Below are 16,374 nucleotides of genomic sequence, written 5' to 3'. Positions count from 1 at the left end.
TTTAAGTTCTGGGATTTGTGTGCAGAATGTGCAAGTTTGTTACATAGGTATACACATGCTATGGTGGTTTGCTGCACCCATCAACCCGTCATCTACATTAGGTATTTCTCCTAATGCTATCCCTCCCCAGTCCCCCCTCCCCCCGCCGACAGGCCCCAGTGTGTGATGTTCCCCTCCCTGTGTCCATGGGTTCTCATTATTCAACTCCCACTTATGAGTGAGGACATGCAGTGTTTGGTTTCCTGTTCCTATGTTAGTTTGCTAAAAATGATGATTTCCAGCTTCATCCATGTCCCCGCAAAGGACATGAACTCATCCTTTTTTATGGCTGCATAGTGTTCCATGGTGTATATGTGCCACATTTTCTTTATCCAGTCTATCATTGATGGGAATTTGGGTTGATTCCAAGTCTTCGCTATTGTAAAAAAAATATGGAACGCTTCACAAATTTGCGTTTCATCCTTGCGCAGGGGCCGTGCTAATCTTCTCTGTATCTTTCCAATTTTGGCATATGTGCTACAGAATCAAGCTCAGTGCCATGGAATATTATTGAGCCATAAAAAAATGGAAATTCTATCACATGGCACACCGTAATAAAACATGAGAACATTATGCTCAGTGAAATAAACCAGTCATAAAAAGACAAATATTGCATGATTCCACTTAAATGAGGCACCTAGAGCAAGCTAATTCATAGAGACAGAAAGTAGACTGGGGGTTACCAGAGGCTGGAGGAGGGAAATGGGGAGTTAGTATTTAATCGATAGAGTTTCAGTTTTGCAAGATAAAAAATGTTCTGGAAATCCCTTACACAACAATGTGAATATACTTCTTCTTTTTTTTTTTTTTTTTTTTTTTGATGGAGTCTTGTGCTGTCGCCCAGGCTGGAGTGTGGTGGTGCCATCTTGGCTCACTGCAACCTCCACCTCCCTGGTTCAAGCAATTCTCCTGCCTCAGCCTCCTGAGTAGCTGGGATTACAGGCACCCGCCACCATACCCAGCTAATTTTTTTATTTTTTATTTTTTATTTTTAGTAGAGATAGGGTTTCGCCATGTTGGCCAGGCTGGTCTTGAACTCCTGACCTCAGGTGATCCACCTGCCTTGGCCTCCTAAAGTGCTAGGGTTAGCAGACGTGAGCCACTGCACCTGGCCAATGTGAATATACTTAACACTACTGAACTATTTTATTTTATTTTATTTTATTTTGAAATAGAGTCTCGCCCTGTCACCCACACTGGAGGGCAGTGGTGCAATTTCAGCTCACCACGGCCTCTATTTCCAGGCCCAAGCAATCCTCCTGCTTCAGCCCCCTGAGCAGCTGGGATGCACCACCACGCCTGGCTAACTTTTTTTTCTTTCTTTTTTTTTTTTTTTTTAAGACAGATCTCAGTCAGTCTCCCAGGCTGGAGTGCAGTGGTGCAATCTGAGCTCACTGCAACCTTCGCCTTCTGGGTTCCAGCAATTCTTGTGCCTCACCCTCCCCAGTAGCTGAGACTACGGGCAAGCACCAGCACACCTGGCTAATTTTTGTATTTTTGATAGAGATGGGATCTTACCATGTTGCCCAGGCTGGTCTCAAACTCCTGGCCTCAAGCGATCCTCCCTCTTCAGGCTCCCAAAGTGCTGGGGTTACAGGTGTGAGTCTCCACACCTGGCCAAGTGTACATTCAAAATGGTTAAAATGGTAAATTTCATAACGTTTATTCTACCACAACAAAAATGAATAAGTAGGGCTTTTTCAAGTGCTAGGGTCACGGCGGGTCTGCAGAAAGGAGTTGGAGGTGGGCATAGTGGCAGATGGCTGGAATGGTCCCCAGAAGTGGCCGGGCCTCAGTCCAGAGCAAACGGGCTTCCCAGGCTCTCCTGCTGGTTGGATCCCTGGCTCTGCGTCCTTTTTGGCGAGATGGTGTTTTTCTTTGCATGTCTTTTGCCATGACTAGTTTACGGATGCCCAAATTAAGAAGTCAGCCTCTGGAATGAATTCTGAAGATGACTGCAAACTTCTTCAATCAACAGCACAGCCAGGACTGGGCCACCGAAGAATTTCAAATCTCTAAGCGACCTGCCTTTCATTTGACACTTCCCGTTACTCATTTGGAGAACTCCATTATGTGGGTAAGAACTCACTCGTTCCTAGCTAAGTTCTTCAAACTAGACTCTTTGGTTCACGTTTTAAAATTTTCAGCTGGGCTTGGTGGCTCATGCCTGTAATCCCAGCATTTTGGGAGGTCAAGGCAGGCGGATCACTAGAGGTCAGGAGTTCAAGACCAGACTGGCCTACATGGTGAAACCCTGTCTCTACTAAAAAATACAAAAATATTAACTGGGCATGGTGGCCCACAGCCGTAGTCCCAGATACTCAGGAGGCTGAGGCAGGAGAGTTGATTGGACCCAGGAGGTGGAGGTTGCAGTGAGCCGAGATCACGCCACTGCCCTCCAGCCTGGGCAACAGAGCGAAACTCTGTCTCAAAAACAAACCACAACAACAACAAAAAAAACTTTTTATAGCTGGGTGTAGTGATTCACTCTATAATCCCAGAACTTTGAGAGGCTGAGGTGGGAGAATTGCTTGAGACCAGGAGTTCAAGACCAGCCTGAGCAACATAGTGAGACCCTGTCCCTACAAAAAAAAAAAAAAATTAAAAAGCAATAAGGCATGGTGGCGTGCACCTGTAGTCCCAGCTACTCAGGAGGCTGAGGCCAGCGGATCACTTAAGCCCAGGACTTTTCAGGCTGCAGTGAGCTATGATCATGCCCCTGCACTCCAGGCTGGGCAACAGAGCAAGGCGCTGTCTCAAAAACAAAACCACAAAAATATACACCTTTTTCAAATATCTGATAGCTTTACAGGGGCTGAACATAAAAGTATGTGCACTTAAAATTAATTAATTAATTAATGGCCAGGCATGGTGGCTCACGCCTGTAATCCTAGCACTTTGGGGGGCCGAGGCGGGCGGATCACGAGGTCAGGAGATCGAGACCATCCTGGCTAACACGATGAAACCCCGTCTCTACTAAAAAAATACAAAAAACTAGCTGGGCGAGGTGGCGGGCGCCTGTAGTCCCAGCTACTCGGGAGGCTGAGGCAGGAGAATGGTGTAAACCCGGGAGGCAGAGCTTGCAGTGAGCTGAGATCCAGCCACTGCACTCCAGCCTGGGCGACAGAGCGAGACTCCGTCTCAAAAATAATAATAATAATAATAATTAATAATGCCACTCCAAAGTAGCCCGGGGACTTTGCTGTCCCCAGGATGGGCAAAATGGCCCAGTGGATGTCACCCTGGGTGTCTGGCAAAGCTGGAACCAGCTTTCCCAGGTATCTTGGTGCTCGGGCAGACTACCCTCAGTCTGGAAGGGGACCCACCTTGTCTCCATAAATCACCAGGCAGAAACAGCTCTGGGCACCTGTCACATGAGATTAAATTTAGATAACAGGGCCCTTGGGAGGCACGGGGCTGATGCCACGCAGGAGGCCAAGGAGCTCAAGGATGTTCTTCGTGTTCCGCTGTGTCAGAGGCCGATGGAAGGTTTCAGGAGTATAGACGCTGTCACTGCACATTTGCGGACAGAGGGAGCAGAGTAAGGGATGCCGGACCTGAGTCGAGGGCCCTGAGGACTGGATGTGACCCAATGGACAGACAGAGCAGCTTCTTGTCCGTGAAGTCTTTTTAAAAAATTATTTTTAACTTTTTTGGAGACAAGATCTTGCTCTGTCCCGCGGGCTGGAGTGCAGCAGTGCCATAATAGCTCACTGCGCCCTCCTACTTCTGGGCTCAAGTGATCCTCCCACCTCAGCCTCTGGAGTAGCTGGGACCACAGGTGCACACCACTACGCCCAGCTAATTTTTTTTAATTTTTTGTAGAAATAGAGTGTCTCCTGGCAGGGCATGGTGGCTCACAACTGTAATCTTAGCACTTTGGGAGGCTGAGGTGGGTGGATCACTTGAGCTCAGGAGTTTGAGACCAGCCTGGGCAACATGGCGAAGCCCTATCTCTACTAAAGATACAAAAATTAGCCAGGTATGGCGGTGCGTGTAGTCCCAGGCTACCTGTGAAGCTGAGGCACGAGAATCGCTTGAACCTGAGAGGTGGAGGTTTCAGTGAGCTGAGATTGCACCACTGCGCTCCAGCCTGGGTGACAGAGGGAGACTCCATCTCAAAAAAATAGAAAAGAAATGGAGTCTCTCTATGTTGCCCAGGCTGGTCTCGAACTCCTGGGGTTCAGCAATCCTCCCATCTCAGCCTCCCAAAGTGCTGGGTTAACAGGTGTGAGCCACTGCACCCAGCATAGACCAAGTCTTTATCCTTTCTGAAGACAAATGCCTCTGCCAGGAAGAGCAGGAGGGAGAAGGCTCTTTTCATTCTGGTGAACGGCAGGGGCTCTGGACTTAAAAAGGACTCAAGCCCCAGCACCCCCTCTTGCCCACTGTGTAACCTGGGGCGGGCCCTCACGTCTCTGGGCCTCATTTCCCTCCTCTCCGTTTTTATAGGGATAATAATTGTACCTTTCTTGTAAGAACTAAATTAGATCACTCATGGAAGATACTTTGCACGGTTTCTGCCAGATGATATGTGTTTGATGAATGCTGAAGATGATCACGCAACTCTGTAAATATAAATTCCTTAAACCTGAAATGCAGGGATCTAAATCAAATCGCAACTTGAGCCGGGCACAGTGGCTCACACCTGTAATCCCAGCACTTTGGGAGGCTGAGGCGGGCAGATCACCTGAGGTCAGGAGTTAGAGACCAGCCTGGCCAACATGGTGAAAACTCATCTCTACTAAAAATACAAAATTAGCCAGTTGTGATGGCACATGTCTGTGATCTCAGCTACTCAGGAGGCTGAAGCAGGGGAATCACTTGAACCTGGGAAGTGGAGGTTGCAGTGAGCCCAGATCACTGCATTGCACTCTAGCCTGGGCAAAAAAAAAAAAAAGAGAGTGAAACTCTGTCTCAAAGGAAAAACAAAAAGAAACACAAATTGGAGTTTGGCTTTGTGGAGTCTGCAAAGGTACGTTTCCACATTTACTCAGCTCTGATTCCTGGTTTCCCCTGGAGGAGTGTTTGTTGGGAAGGCGCCGGGCCAGTGTTTTTTGCATTTCTGTGTTTTATATAACAATAATGACCATGTATTGAGCACCTCTTCTGTGGCCGGTCCCATACTAAACATGCTCTTTGCACAGTTGGATTCTAGTCTCCAGCATCTCCATGAGCCTAGGGTTGTTATCTCCTGCAGTGAGTTGGATAGTGATATGGTTTGGATCCGTGCCCCCACCAGATCTCATATTCAGTTGTAATCCCCAATGCTGGAAGTAGGAGCTGATTGGATTATGGGGGCGAATTTCTCTCTTGGTGCTGTCCTCACCATAATGAGTAAGTGCTGGTGAGATCTGGTTGTCTAAAAGTGTGTAGCTGGCCGGGCGCAGTGGTTCATGCCTGTAATCCCAACACTTTGGGAAGCTGAGGCAGGTGGATCACGAGGTCAGGAGTTCCAGGCCAGCCTGACCAACTTGGCAAAACCCCATCTCTACTAAAAATACAAAAATTAGCCGGGTGTGGTGGTGCATGCCTGTAATCCCAGCTACTCAGGAGGCTGAGGCAGGAGAATCGCTTGAACCCGGGAGGCGGAGGTTGCAGTGAGCCGAGATTGTGCCACTGCACTCCAGCCTGGGCAACAGAGTGAGACTCCTTTCCAAAAAAAAAAAAAGAAGCGCGTAGCACCTCCCCACTCACTCTCTCCCTCCTGCTCCAGTCATGTAAGATACATCGATCCTCGTTCACCTTTCACCATGATTAGAAGCTTCCTGAGGCCTCGCCAGAAGCGGAAGCTGCTATGTTTCCTGTACAGCCTATAGAACCATGATCCAATTAAACCTGTTTTCTTTATGAATTAGCCAGTCTCAAGCATTTCCTTTGTTTTAACTTTTATTTTAGGTTCAGAAGCACATGTGAAGGTTTCTTGCATAGGTAAATTCGTGTCATAGGGGTTTGTTGTACAGATTATTTCATCAACCAGGTATTAAGCCCATACCCAATAGTTATTTCTCTACTCTTCTCCCTCCTCCTGCCTTCCACCCTCAAGTAGACTCCAGTGTGTGTTGTTCCTTTCTTTGTGTTCATGAGTTATCATTTAGCTCCCACTTATAAGTGAGAACATGCGGTATTTGGTCTTCTGTTCCTGCATTAGTTTGCTGAGCATTATAACCTCCAGCTTCATCCATGTTCTCACAAAAGACATGATCTCATTCTTTTTTATGGCTGCATAGTATTCCATGGTGTATATGTACCACGTTTTCTTTATCTGGTTGTCACTGATGGACATTTAGGTTGATTCCATGTCTTTGCTATCGCAAATGGTTCTGCAGTGAACATTCATGTGCGTGTGTCTTTATGGTACAATGATTTATATTTCTCTGGGTGTATACTCAGTAATGAGATTGCTAGGTTGAATGGTAGTGCTGCTTTTAACTTTTTGAGGAATCACTATACTGCTTTCCACAATGGTTGAACTAATTTACACTTCCACCAACAGTATGTGAGTATTCCTTTTTCTCTGTAACCTTGTCAGCATCTGTTATTTTTTGACTTTCAGGTATTTCTTTACAGCAGTGTGAGAACAGACTAACAGAGGTAGCATCCACCCAAAATTCATGTCCACCTGGAACCTCAGGGTGTGACCTTATTCAGAAATAGTTCTTTCCCACATTGAACCAGCTTTTTGTCTGGAAGGTAGCAGAAAAGGGGCAACTGGGGCCCAGTTTTTAGAGCTAGGAGGACTGTGAGTTTCCACATCTTCCTTCTTGGATTCTGTACTTTTGGAAGCTACGAGCCATAATCTAAAAAGTCCAGGTGCTCTCCAGGAAGACCACATGGAGTAGTGAGATCTTTGCACTATAGTAAGCTGTGTATAGATGACACCAGCCCGGCCACTATCTAACTAGAACACACAAAAAGCTGTAGTGAGACCAGAAGAACTGTCTTGCTGAGCCCAGCCAACCCACAGGACTACGAGAGATAATAATATGGCTCTTTGGAGGTTGTTTTGCTACAGGGCAATTTGTAAGTGAAATAGCAGTAGTTCATGCTTTAGCTTCCCCAGGGCTGAAATCTGCAAAAGGGCCTATGTGGAATGTCAGCAGGAGATGATCTTGAGAAATGTGTGTTTAAGTGACTGCCATGATATGGCATGAGTGTAGGAGGCTCTTTTGGAAGGCTCCCTTTTCCAACCATCTCTACTTTACTTTTTCTTCTGTAACATTTAAAACTAAGAATTGTGGAATTGTTGGAAGCAGCACAGCCCAAAGAGATCGCAAGATTGGGGGTTCCAGGGCAACCCTTGCAACACAGTGCAACCCCTCCTGATGAGAGTCTACAGGAACATGGGGCTGTGTCAGAACAACGGTGAGCCTTCTCCGAGGAGGGTTAGCTCCCTGGTTAGAGCCAGTGATCTCACAGAGAGACCACTTAGCCCAATCACCTGGATCCAAGCCCCCTCCAGGCCACAGAGAAGGGTAGACCCCACACGTAGCCTTGGAGGATGGGGAGGGAAGGCTCCAGGCAGGGACAGTGCTGGCCCCTGAATCGAGAGGAAACTGTCCCCCCAATACCAAGAACCTGCTCCTGGGAGAATCAGATGGCCCTGAAGCTCCATGGTCTAGCCCAGTCCTCTAGTATAGCAGAGGCCCACAGAAGGCACAGTCCTGCCCAATTTGCACAGCAAGACAATGGTATGGCCTGGCCTGTTCCTAGGTCCTGGGTCCCCATCCTGGGCTCCTCCTGCATCCTAACATCCCTGCTAAGGTTGTCCAGGCAAGTAGGATAGTCCAGGGTAGAACCAGGGTGGGCTCTAGAGAGGGGGCAGGAGAGGCACCCCCACTCAGCATCCCTGTCCCCTCTGGCTGCAGACACAGCTGGACGCAGTCTGACTGGCTGTCATGGTTGTCGTCTGCCTTGGCAACAAGCCAAGGCTGTTGCTGCAAGTGCTATTGCCATGGAAACCCTGAGTCAGGGCTGCACTTAGCAGAGCCAAGCATACCAGGGGCTCTCAGGGCCTCTCTTCTGCCAACGGGGAAGGTGATATAAGGCAGGCAGCATCTCCCTGGGACTCATTAAGAGAGTGGAGTGTGTGGGTGGCAGGGAGGGAGTGGAATGGGGGTGGGGTGGGAGGAAAAGGAAGGAGGAAGTTAGAGTAATGACATGGCTTGGGAAACAGCTTAGGGCTGCCAAACCCAGACCACAAGAGCCAAGGGATCTCCCCTGCCAAGCAGCCAAATTTGAGCCAAACCAAGTTTGGTCTTTGGAGTCAGTTCCTGAACCCAAAAGACCAAACTTCCCAGGAGACCAGAGCCCCAAGCTGGGCCCCACAGATGTGTTACCTTTTGGTGACAGTGGGGGATCGTGGAGTCTCTGAATCTAGGCTGCAACCTGAGAGGCCACCCAGCACAGCTTTATTCATCCCAGCACTCAAGGGAGATTTGCGGACTTGGTCAGGGTCACAGAGTGGGTCCACATGGAGGCCAGGAAGGCAAGAGGTGAAGACCCCTTCCTAGTAAATGAGCTTCTTCCCAGCTCACTGCCATCCATTGACTGGGCAGGCGAGGTTGGACAAGAGCCCCTGATGTGGCCTGAGTGCAGCAGAGAACAATCCCACCGCCAGGTCTTCTTGCAGATTGGGTGAGTTGCTGCTTTCACAGCATGTGGACAGTCAGGTTCTCACGCTAGCTCATGCAAACAGTCAGGTTCCCAGGCTAGCCCATGCAAACTTCATTACCACATCCTGTGGGGTTCCCTTCTACCCAGAGTCTGACTTTCGTTGAAAATCGAGAGCCTCAGTTGGGTGCAGTGGTTCATGCCTGTAATCTCAGCACTTTGGGAGGCTGAGGCGGGTGAATTACTTCAGGTCAGGAGTTCGAGACCAGCCTGGCCAACATGGCGAAACCCATCTCTACTAAAAAAAAAAAAAAAAAAAAAAAATTTAGTTGGGCATGGTGGCCCGTGCTTGTAATCCTAGCTGCTTGGAAGGCTGAGACACGAGAATCGCTTGAACCCCAGGAGGCGGAGGTTGCAGTGAGCCAAGATCATACCATTGCACTCCAGCTTGGGCAACAAAAAATAAAGAAAAGAAAAGAAAAGAAAAAGAAAGAAAGAAAATTGAGAGGCTCTACCCCAGGGAGACCCATCCTTCTTGCCTACATTGCCAAACTCTAGCTGCTGTCTGCATGTCTGCAGACATGCAAGCCAGGAACCACAGATGAGGGAGTGTCGGCGCATGTCACCCTGACATCTTTACTGATCACACTCAAGCTGGGCCATGTTCTGGGCTCCGGTCTCCGTTACCTGCTGCACACACCTCATTCAACCCTCAAACAGTCCTCAGAGGCAGGTGTCATGTCCTCAGCAGTCCCATTTTGTACAATAGAAAACAGCCGTCTGGAGACAGGGTGGCTTGCAAAGTCCACACAGAAGGGAAAATTGGGCTCTGAACTGAGGATATTTTGGGATTGCAAAACAGCCTCATTAGCCACTCTTCCACTGAGCACAGGACAGGTGGTGGAGTCATCTTGGGGTAGCCCTGATACCTACCTGCCCTCACAGATCCGGCATGGGGGCAGCTGCTGGAGACAATGCTGCCTCAGTGATCCCAGGCCAACCCTTCTCTCCACCGTGCAATTCCTGAGGTCTGGAGTTGGGAGAGGGACGAGGGCCATGAAAACTGAGGGCAGGGGGCAGTTGTGTCCTCACTTTAAGATAGAGCCACGCAGCTGGTCCTTCATGCTGGCTTGCTAGCAAGCAACAAAAAGTTGGATGAAACATTCGTATTGCCCAGATATGACAATTCCTGGTAGCATAGTTAACACTGGTCCTCTAGCATCCCAAGCAAGGAGAACGAAGGGCCACTCACTGGGAGATGGCTGGAATGGGGAGTGGATTCTGACCTACTCACCCTTGTGGCTGGGGGTTGTGGTCTTTGATGCAGGAATTAATAAACCCAGGGCCACATCTGTCAAGAACTCAGTGGCTCTTCCCCAGAGCTGTGGAGGCCACCCCTGGGCCTGGGGGACCCATTCATTCCAACGCTGGGGTCCTGGAATCAGAATCTTCTGCGGAGGCCCAAGCCCCCCTCCTTCCCTGTGCCACAGACCCATCCCACAGGTCTGGGCCCCAGCACCAGCTAGTCTTCAAAGTTACATGAGTATGAGCCACATGGAGCTACAAGTGGGCTTAAAAGGAACTGATTTCAGCCAGGTGCGGTGGCTCAAGCCTGTAATCCCAGCACTTTGGACGGCTGAGGCGGGCACATCACGAGGTCAGGAGATCGAGACCATCCTGGCTAACACGGTGAAACCCCGTCTCTACTAAAAATACAAAAAATTAGCCGGGCATGGTGATGGGCGCCTGTAGTCCCAGCTACTCGGGAGGCTGAGACAGGAGAATGGCGTGAACCCAGGAGGCAGAGCTTGCTGTGAGCCGAGATAGCGCCAATGCACTCCAGCCTGGGCGACAGAGCGAGACTCCGCCTCAAAAAAAAAAAAAAAAAAAAAAAAAAAAAAAAAAAAAAAAGATGAACTGATTTCAGTCATGCCATCTTCCATTTCATCCAGTATTTCTCTGGATTTGTGGACATTTTTAAACTAATCTCGCCACTGCTCATAAAATTAAATACTAAGGAATAAGACTGAGTTTGATAGTGTTAAAATTCACATGACCACAAATCATTGTAATTGCTAAGACTTTGTTATTGGTGATGGTTTGTGTTTTTTATTTGTTTTTTTGTTTCGTTTTGTTTTGTTTTGTTTTTGAGACAGTCTTATTCTGTCACCCAGGCTGGAGTGCAGTGGCGCAATCTTGGCTCACTGCAACCTCTGCCTCTCAGGTCCAAGTGATTTTCCTGCCTTAGCCTCCCAAGTAGCTGGGATCACAGATGTGTAGTACCACACCCGGCTAATTTTTGTTATTTTTAGTACAGATGGGGTTTTGCCATGTTGACCAGGCTGGTCTCGAACTCTTAGCCTCATGTCATCTGCCCTCCTCGGCTGTCCAAAGTGCTGGGATTACAGGCATGAGTCACCACACCCGGCCAGTAATAGCTAAGACTTTTTCAGCATCTCCTCCAAGAACCAATTTTGGCCCCTTGGGGTAATGTCACCTCCATTGAGAATGTGTGGTCTAGTCATGGGGTTTCATCTTGGGGAAAGGCCACCATCCATGGCTCATTTGATGCTCCATGATGGGCCCCTGGGCTGGGCACCGAAACCAGACCTTCTTTTTCATTCATTTATTTTTTCTCACCCTGTCTTGCGGTGCTAACCAGAACCTTCTTATGCACAGCCCGTGCCTCAGGGAGCTCATGCCAGTGAGGGCAGCAGACAGAGAAGGGGAGAATTCAGAGAAAGGAAGATGGGACAGCCCTAAGTCTGCTGCTGCCTGAAAGGGAGCAGTGAGGCATCTTTCAGAAAATAGCCTGGCTGGTCCCCGGAATGTGACCCAAATACTGGGAACTGTCGGGGCACAGAGAAAACCATGTCTCTTGGAAGCTGACTCATGGGAGGAAGATGGGAAACATCTCCAGGTGGTTCACAAGCATTGTCCTTTCCCATGGACCCAATACTCGTGTCTACTATTTGGGATCCCCTTTCCTGGAGTGGAGCCTCCTGGCAAGCTGAATGAATGATCAAAGGAGGCAGTGGGAGTTGGAATCAGAGGCGAGAAAGTGATGTATCATCCTGACCGCTGGTGCTGGACTAGTCCCCAGAGGAAAAGAGTTTTGTGGTAGCCAAGCCACAGACAGGACTGGACAGGGCCGAACATGCACCCCCAGCTCGTGTCTGAGGTTCCATCTTCATGGCCGTGCACTTGTACTTCCTTCAGATGGATGAAGCTTCATGGCAGATGCTGCCGGAATCACATTCATATTCCCTTTGGCCTTACCACTTCCATGCAGGCTACTGGGCTTCCAACTGCCAGCCTGCATACCTTGTGGCCTGATGGCTTTCTCTGACCCCCAGTGCCTGCTTGCCTGCTCTTGAACACACAACTGCCCAGAAGCCCTCAAGGGGTGTTGGAGTATCCGTTGCAATTGGGACACAGGCCAAGTCCTGACAGTAAGCGTTTCCAAGGGGAACAAGAGGGATTTTCCTGGTTTGGTCCCCTAAGAACTGTTCCTTGCTTTTATGTCCTCTCCATGATGACTCTAACAAATCCTGACTCAAGTTTATATATGTTTTTGTTTGTTTGTTTTTTGTTCTCAACCAATGCCGGCTTAGACTGTTGGAGTATCAGTACCCCAGTTCCCTCACCCCTGGAGTAGATAACTCTGAAGTGTGTGTCTACACTGTCTCCCAGAGCTTCCTGGCAGCTTTGAGCTCCAGTTGCCCATAGCAGTAACTTCCTTGATAATTTGCTCTTTATTGGTTACTTTCTATGTCCAGCTGAGCTCACTTCATCCCTCCTCTTCCTGGAGAAGGCCACCTCCAAACAAACTATGTATCTCTGACTCCTTGTCTCGGGGTCTACTTCTTGGGCAACCCAAACTGAGATAAGCTCTCATCCTCCTCTGAGACAATCATTTAATCTCAACCATTACCTGTTGCTTTTTTTTTTTAAGACAAGGTCTCACTCTGCTGCCCAGGTTGGAGTGCAGTGGCATGATCATAGTTCACTGCAGCCTCCAACTCCTGGGCTCAAGCAATCCTCCTGCCTCAGCTTCCTGAGTACCTGGCACTACAGTCATGCACCACCATGCCCAGCCAATTTTTTATGTTTTGTAGAGATGGGGGTCTCGCCATGTTGCCCAGGCTGGTCTGGAACTCCTGGCCTCAAGTGAGCCTCCTGCCTCGGTTTCCCAAAGCACTGGGATTACAGGGGTGCACCACTGTACAGAGAGCAGCCCCACCTTTGCTCTTTCCCCACATGTGCTTTATCAGGAGTGTGGTTAGCAAGGATGGGGAGCAGCAGGGGCACTACAAGGTTGGGGCCTCCGAAAACTCGGTGGCATGGGGACAGAGCTGCTTCCTCTTACCGGCAAAGAGAAGGTGCAAATCAGAAGTTTTAACATATTCCTTAATTAGAGCCAGATTTTGTTTTCAGCTGCCCACCCGTGTGGGGCCCGATAACACCAGGCAGCATTGTTGTTTTTATGCTCATGAGGCGGATCGGCTGGAAGAGCGCATTCCAAATGAGATTACATCTTATACATGTTTAATGTACTGTTCTCGCCATTTAAAATGCAGCTCTATTAAAATAGCAGGGAGGGAAAGTTGACTCATGGAGCTGGGTGTGGAGAGAATAGATCACCGGTGAAATGAATAATATATTAACAGAATAATGATGTTGCTTCTCATATTAATCGTATAAATCACAAGATTCTCGGGCTGTCAGCAGACCTTAAAAAAAAAAAAAAAAAAAAAGCAGACTTCTGGTTTTCCGGCCCAGGGAAGATGGAGGCCCATAGGGCATGAGGTTCCTGGTGGCCCCTCTGGTTATGAAACGGAGGTTTTCTGGGCATGCTGAGGAGGCTGCCAAGGACCCAGAACTTTCCCTGGAGGCAGCAGTGATGTTGTAGGAAAACTGCAACTCAGCCCCAGCTTGCATCCCTCACTGAACATCAACTGTTTACCAGGGATATGAGAAGGATGGGTGCGATGTGGTCCCTGCCCACTGGCAGGGGAGGTAGAAATATATACAGAGGCCAGGCATGGTGGCTCACGCCTGTAATACCAGCACTTTGGGAGGCCAAGGCGGGCGGATCACTTGAGGTCAGGAGTTCAAGACCAGCCTGGTCAACATGGCGAAACCCCATCTCTACTAAAAATACAAAAATTAGCCAGGCATGGTGGTGCATGCCTGTAATCCTAGCTACTTGGGAGGCTGAAGCAGGAGAATCGCTTGAACCTGGGAGGTGGAGGTTGTAGTGAGCCGAGATCGCACCATTGCACTCCAGCCTGGGCAACAGCCAGACTCCGTCTCAAAAAAAAAAAAAAAAGAGGAAATACGTACAGATCATTCCAATGACGTGATACAGGTCAGGCCAGTCCCTCAACAGCCAGGTGTCCCCCACCCCACTGCAGACACATCAGATAATGCTGGATCCCCAGTACCTAGCCAGGACTCGATACACAGCAAGCATCCAATGGTGTCTGTAGGTTTTGAGCTGCAAACATGCGTAGAATGAACACCATGTGGAACAATACCTTCCTCCCAGTGCTCTTGAAAGAGGAAGAAGGTCCTGTGGAACTATCAGGAACAAGTGAGCTTCGTGGGGGTTGCGATGTGTGGGGCAGTAAGGATCGACTGTGGTGATTGAAATTGTTGCAATGGACGTTACCTGCTTGTGGAATTTCTGCACAAGAGCAGAGAATAGAGAACTCAGTCCTCAGTAAATATAAACCAGTGGTCTGTAATCCCAGCACTTTGGGAGGCTGAGGCAGGAGGATCATTTGAGGCCCTGAGTTTGAGACCAGCCTGGGCAACATAGCAAGATCATGTTTCTACAAAAAACAAAGAAACAAAAACAATATATAAACCAGAGTCAGGATTCATTAGAGTCATCATGGACAGGGCATAAAAGCAAAGAACAACTCTCAGGGAGCAAACCAGAAAAATCCCTCTTGTCCCCCTCAGAAATGCTTACTGTCAGGACTTGGCCTATGTCCCAATTGCCAGCCTGTGTTGACCAGCAGGGCTTTAGGTGGCCATGCTGATATTTGTTTAGAATGTGGCGAAGAAAGGCTCCCACTCAAGCTGAGAACAGAAATCCTGGGACTTACAGAGCGTCAGCACTGCCCTCTGTGACACCTGGCCCAGGTGACTGGTCACAGTCACTCTCTGGGCCTTACTTGCACTTAGGTTCACAGTCAGCAGGTGCTGTGTGTGTTTTCCCACTTTAGGGAGGCAGGAACTGAGGATGGCAGACAGCAAGGGATGTACCCCAGTCTGCCCAGCTGCTAAGTAGCTGGGCTCAGTTGGGTTACTGAGCATGTACTTACAACTCTCCAACCCCGTTGGTGTTGGGTTCATCAAGGTGACCCTGCCAAGGGGAATGTGAACCAATGCAAGCGTGGCAATGGCTCAAAATGTGCTGGGGGCTGGGTACGGTGGCTCATGCCTGTAACCCCAGCACTTTGGGAGGCTGAGGCGGGTGGATCACATGAGGTCAGGAGTTCGAGACCAGCCTGGCCAACATGGTGAAACCCTGCCTCTACTAAAAATAAAAAAAAAAAAATTAGCCGGGTGTGATGGCAAGCACCTATAATCCCAGCTACTCGAGAGGTTGAGGCAGGAAAATCACTTGAACCTGGGAGATGGAGATTGCAGTGAGCCAAGATCATACTACTGCCCTCCAGCCTGGGTGACAGTCGAGCAAGACCCTATCTCAGTAGGATTAGATAATACTGTCAGGGTGATGGGCCCCTGTGATGGAACTGGTGGCTTTCTGAGAGGAAGAGAAACCTGAGCTGACACACTCTTGCCCTCTCCCAATATGACACCCTTTCACCACGTCATGATGCAGCAGGAGGGTCCTCACCAGGTACTAGCGTCATGCTCTTGGAATTCCCAGCCTCCAGAACCATGAGCTAAATAAACGTCTTTTCTTTATAAATCGCCCAGTCTGTGTTTTCTGTTACAGCAACAGAAAACAGAAAAAGACACAAAACATCACTTGGGTTTTTGAATGTGCTCAAGCATCATACCCCACAGCTGTCCACAGCAGTGACTGCTCAGGGCTGGTGCAACAGAGAGCCTGGCCTGGGGGAAGCATTCAACCCGTTTGGGTCACTGTGGCTATTAATGCTATTGTTGCTGTGCTGGATTCCCTTCCCTGCAGAGACCACATCTGAACACAGATCTCTGCCCCATCCTGGGAAGATGTAAGGGGCTGAGAGGTAAATCATCTCCATGGCAACCCAACCCACCCCCCAGAGGGGGGTCATTGAATTCCAGTTTTACAGGCCACAGGAGAACAGCTGAAACCCACAGGCTAGAGAAACTGGGACACAGACCAAAAAAGTGGCTTGTGGCACCAAATGGATCACAAACTCCCTAGGCTCCTGGGCTGCAGCCAGAGCCAGAGAAAGCTGGGAAAATAGGCCAAAGCACATGCATCCCATCTGTACACCCTCTGCCTCCTCTCCCTCTTCCCAATGCACCAGAAAAGGCTCTTGCAAGGACCGGAAGCCTAAGGAGGTCTTAGGCTTTGTGTGAAAACAGCTGTAAGCTGTGGGAGCCAGGAACAGACAAGAGGATCCCAGAGAGCTGTGGGGAATGCCGTCTCCAAGGCGGAGAAAGAAAGAAAGGAATCCTTGCCTCCTGGGTGGCTTTTCTGCAGACTTGAATGCCTATCTCTGCTAACCAGGGGTGACTGACCACCAATGC

At 49.1% G+C, this 16,374-nt stretch overlaps 1 non-coding gene across 1 annotated transcript; it reads right to left on the bottom strand.

Moving 5' to 3' along the window:
* Positions 1 to 425: 425 nt before the first annotated feature.
* On the bottom strand, positions 426 to 532 carry LOC119621394 (U6 spliceosomal RNA). Its single transcript, XR_005237958.2, has one exon. It is a non-coding gene; the product is annotated as a U6 spliceosomal RNA (small nuclear RNA).
* Positions 533 to 16,374: the final 15,842 nt, after the last annotated feature.

Source organism: Chlorocebus sabaeus, chromosome 28 (genome assembly GCF_047675955.1).
Source record: "Chlorocebus sabaeus isolate Y175 chromosome 28, mChlSab1.0.hap1, whole genome shotgun sequence".
NCBI classification, from domain to species: domain Eukaryota; kingdom Metazoa; phylum Chordata; class Mammalia; order Primates; family Cercopithecidae; genus Chlorocebus; species Chlorocebus sabaeus.
Note: the sequence above shows the minus strand (reverse complement) of the source record. Positions and strands in the feature narration are given on the sequence as shown.